At 40.1% G+C, this 5,092-nt stretch overlaps 1 long non-coding RNA gene across 1 annotated transcript; it reads left to right on the top strand.

Moving 5' to 3' along the window:
* The first annotated feature begins 412 nt into the window (after positions 1-412).
* Positions 413-4,431, top strand: LOC142142918 (uncharacterized). The gene is made up of 2 exons (XR_012689399.1): positions 413-789; positions 4,213-4,431. It is a non-coding gene; the product is annotated as an uncharacterized LOC142142918 (long non-coding RNA).
* Positions 4,432-5,092: the final 661 nt, after the last annotated feature.

Genomic DNA, 5,092 nt, shown 5'->3' with positions numbered 1-5,092 from the left:
AAGAATATAGTATATGGATTACTAGGAATAATAAAGAATACCAAGTATCAGCATGGGTAAGTGCATGTAGACAAATAGTACAAGAACAAATGGTAAAGGAGGAGATGTTAGAAGACATCCAGGGACATATAGCTGTAAACTTGCCTCCTACTCAGCCACCCCCAAGTGCACCATCAGACCCACATAGTCACCCATTAGAAGGGACGTCAGGACAACTACCCCCTGTAAAGGAAATTGTGATATTTTTAATTAAGCAATATATAGCTTTCATAGATAATGTAGAAGTCAATTAGTTAAAAATGACTAACTACAGACCTTCGTAGGTAAAGAAATTCAAATTAGATTAACAGATTTAAAGGATGAGCGGTTATGCTTCAAAAATTTGGATATAACTCACTTTCAGTAAAGATAAGCAAGATAAGCTGTCTGTCCTGCTCTAAGTGAGAAAGATTTACAGATGTCTTTGTTCAATTGGTTGCAGGTCATAGCTACAATTTAAAGGATTTTGTTTATTATTATAGTATGTAACCATAAGAGGGTATGCCAGGTTTTATGTATAAATATTAGTATACCAGTTTCAGTAAAACAGAACTGATTAATCTAGACAACAGTGTGAGTCTCAGATCAATTCTCCAGTGTGCACCATACACCTGAATTAGAAGGGATTTTACTGGTGGCAAAAGGTCTATTGCCTTTAACATACTTAGAGGCCACAGTGAGCTTCGAAAATCTTCCTGAAAAACTGTGAAGGAGTCGGGGAGAGGCAGAACTAGGAACGACAAAACCGCGGTGGGTAGAAGTTTTATTCTGCTCTTAAAAGGTCGTTGTTATTTCTGTGTCTTCTAAGATTCATCAGTTTGATGTGAAGGTTCAAGAATACTCACCCTTCTGGTTCTGATAAGATTCATTGTTTGTATTTGTTATATTTTGACATATTGCTTTATATGTCTGTTGTTGAAGAAAGGTGTACAATAATATTTAAATTAGCCACTGAAGGATTTAGAGTTAACAGTATTTGTGCTGGTAGAAATTCGAGAAAGCCTTTTAAATTCAGAGGGTCATTCTATTTTTGGCTATTGGAACTTGAGAATTGCACTGGACTATTTTTAGCTGCAGTCTTATTTTTCATATATTCTCTTTTGCGCCAGATATAATACTTTTTGTATTGGTTGTGCAAAATGAATTAGGAAAAAGAAAAGACAAATTACACATTGTGCATATTTTTTTTTTTTAGTTTTTGTTATGTTCCTGTCTAACAACCTGTGAGTGAGAGACAGAGAATGGAATGTCTTCCCCTTCCTATTCTGTGTAAAAGACTTCAGTGTGTTGAGAAAGGGAGGGGGGATATAAGCAGAGGGGAATGAAGTTGCAGATTCTCTCCCCAGTTTGTTCAGTGTTCAGTGTGAAAGAGAAGGATTTATTTGACAATATATGTGGTTGATAGAAAAAAGGTGTTTTTTTTCACGTGGGATTTTTGTTAGTAATTTGACTTGTGGTACAATGTTAGGATTCCAGCTAGGTCGTTTTAGCCTATTGTAGGTGCAAATGATTTATTTATTTTTTTGGTGTTGCCTCTATGGATAAATGTATGCCTGCTGAAAGTATATTCAGTTGAGAGAATGTTAGGTGAACATTTGTGTGTGATTTAATGTCAGACCCCTAGACCAGGTGAATTGAAACCAAAAGAACCTCCTGTCCCACCCGCATACAACGATATGTTGGATGCAGGAGATTCAGTGACACAGGCTATTTCACAGAGTCAAATGAATGAAGCAGCTGTTGAATAAAAACAAGACACTCTTCTAATATGTAGATAACTTATTACCATGTTGCCAAATGAATGACAGGTGTCAGGAAGAGACTACATCATTAATTAACTTCTTAGGGTAGCAAAATTGCAAGGTATCACCCACAAAAAAAATAAAAGCAGCGCAGAGTAAGGTAATATTTTTAGGACATTGCATCTCACAAGGTACCAGACACCTCACACAGGACAGGATAACTGCAATCCAGCAGGTAAAGCCACCACAGAACACCAAGGAATTAAGGGCATTCCTAGGTTTGGTAGGGTACTGCAGGGAATAGATTGCCGGAGCATCCCTCCTAATGCAACCCCTCTATGATGCTCTTAGTGAGGTAAAAGGGTCCAGGATATATTTAACTGAATCACAACTAACATCGTTTGAAACATTAAAACAAGCCATTGTGCAGGCACCAGCGTTAGGATTACCACAATATGATAAGCCATTTACCTTGTTCTGGAATGAATCTAAGGGACATGCACAAGGGGTCCTTTCACAGGTACACTCACATAAACAGAGACCGCTGGCTTACTATTCATTACATCTAGACAGTATCATAAGAGGAGCCCCGTCCTGTATAAGGGCGGTGGCAGCCGCAGCCTTGCTAAAAGATAAGGTGGAAAATATAGTACTAGACCACCCTTTAACTATACAGGTCCCACATGCAGTTACAGAAATACTAAACCAAGCAAGAACAAAGCATCTGTCCACAGCAAGGCTCACTAAGTATGAGGTGTCATTATTAAGTCATGCACATGTAACAATTAAAAGATGCACAGTTTTGAACCTGCTACACTGTTTCCAGTTGAAGCAGGTTCAACAGAGGGGAGAGAGGTGGGTGGGGACCTACCCACCCTTGATGATTCAGAAAGGGAGAAATGTATCAGTACCAGACAAAATACACACAAAAAATTTCCCTTTTCTGAGTCACATGACTGTGCTGAACTAATGAAGCTAGAAATGAAGGAATTAGAAAATGTGACAGATGTCCCTATACCTAATGCAGATTGGAACTTATTTGTTGACGGTTCCAGGTATTATTATGAAGGGTCACCACACACAGGGTATGCTGTGACCACCCTGGAAGAGACTTTGATACAACAACCACTCCCACCTTTCTGCTCAGCACAAGAGGCGGAGTTGCATGCACTCACCGAGGCATGTATAATGGCAGAAAACCAAACAGCTAACATATACACAGACTCCAGGTACGCATATGGTGTGGCCCATGATTTTGGGCCAATATGGAAGAGCAGGGATTTTGTGGGGTCAGCAGGAAAACCTATCAAGCATGCAGAACAGATAAGGGCTCTGTTTAGAGCTCTGCAGCTACCCAGGAAGGTAGCTATATTGAAAGTCCAGGCACACACTAAAGAAAAGACTAGGGAGGCTATGGAAAATGCCAAGGCAGATGCTGCTGCTAAACAGGCAGCCCTTATGCCCAGGGTGCAGGTCTGCCATGTGACACAGGGTGAAAACCCTGTAGAGCCTATAACTCTTGACATACTGCAAAAGTTCCAGGAACAAGTCTCCTCAATAGACAAAAAAGCCTGGGAAAAGGAAGTTGCTACATGTCAGGGAGGGCTCTGGAGAACAGATAATAAGTATTGTCTGCCCAGAAGCCTATACCCTATGATGACTCAATTGGCACATGGGCTGGTCCACAATTCTAAAGAAGCTATGACCAATATTGTCTTACGACATTGGGTAGCACTGGGATTCAATGCAGCTGCTACGGCATATGCAGCAGCCTGTGTGATATGCGGAAAATACAATCCAGGTCAGGTAGTGAAAACACCACAGAACACACCAAAGCCATTGTACCCATTTCAGAGATTGCAGATTGACTATATACAGCTACCTAGGGTAGGAACATATGAGTATGTCCTTGTGTATACAGATCTATTCTCAAATTGGTCAGAGGCCTGGGCAGTGGCTAAGGCAACAGCTAAAAACACTGCCAAGAAACTGATAAGTGAGGTAATTTGCAGGTATGGAATACCTGAAACAATAGAATCAGACCGAGGATCGCATTTTACGGGGGAAGTAATGCAAAATATAATGAAGGATATGGGGATACAGCAAGCCTTTCATACCCCGTATAGGCCGCAGGCAAGTAGAAAAGTGGAAAGATTGAATGGCACATTAAAGTTAAAAATTCAGAAAATGATTGCAGAAACAGGAAAAACCTGGTTAGATTGTCTACCTTTAGCTCTATATTCAGTTAGAACAACACCAGGAAAGAAGCATAAGTTGTCCCCTTATGAAATATTGTTTGGGGGAGCCCCGAAAACAGGGTGTTATTTTCCTCAGCAATTGCAACATAATCATGCAGATCTAACTGATTATTTAATACAGCTTACAAAGATAATGACTAATGTGCACTCTCAAGTTTTCTCCTCCATTCCAGATCCAAATAACGATACAGGAACACATGCCTTGCAACCAGGAGATTGGGTCTACCTAAAAAGGCACATGAGGAAAACTTTGGAACCCAGATTTGATGGTCCATATCAAGTGGTCTTGACTACTCCCACTTCTGTTAAGTTAGGAGGACGAGACACCTGGGTCCACGCATCTCACTGCAAAAAGCTGACAGTGAAAATTGAAGCACCATGAATCCTTTTTGTGTGATAATGTGCATAGCACTAGTAACAGTACAGATAATGTATATACAGATGTATACGCCAGGAAATAAAGTTAAGAAGGTAGACTTAACCAAATGTGCAGGTATGATATGGAATAAATCAAGTAATCAAGAAGAATGTGCGATGGTAGATGTAGGAACAGGAAGTAGTAGAAGAATGATTCCATATCCCTGTTGTAAGTCAAACTTTACATTTACTGGTGGCCATGGGTTTGTAGAAACAGCAGGGAGGAATGAACCCCATCATTTTTGGGCACCAGGGGAAAATGATACTATGACCATAACTAATAGTACTCCCATCATATACTGCACCGAACCATTTATCAAATTAAAAGGGTATACCCAAGCCTGGATAGAAGCCCTCAAGTGTGTAAATGGCTCCAATAATAATACAGTACGTATAGGAAGGGTGTGGAAGGGAATAGGGGATTTGATGATGATGTGTACCAACAGTACTGAGATACCAGGGGAGTATGTACTCATGAAAAGACTATACATATTAGACCCCAAGCCAAGAATCATTAATGATAATCTAATCAAGGTGCCCTCTACTTGCAGAAATATAGGTACTAGGAAATATGCAACCCAGCACACTTTCAATATCCCATTCCCTCTTGATCCCATGTGCCAAAATAGGAAGAAA

This window comes from Mixophyes fleayi, chromosome 3 (assembly GCF_038048845.1).
Source record: "Mixophyes fleayi isolate aMixFle1 chromosome 3, aMixFle1.hap1, whole genome shotgun sequence".
Classification (NCBI taxonomy): domain Eukaryota; kingdom Metazoa; phylum Chordata; class Amphibia; order Anura; family Limnodynastidae; genus Mixophyes; species Mixophyes fleayi.
The sequence above is the reverse complement of the archived record's forward strand: the minus strand, read 5'-3'. Positions and strand labels throughout refer to the sequence as shown.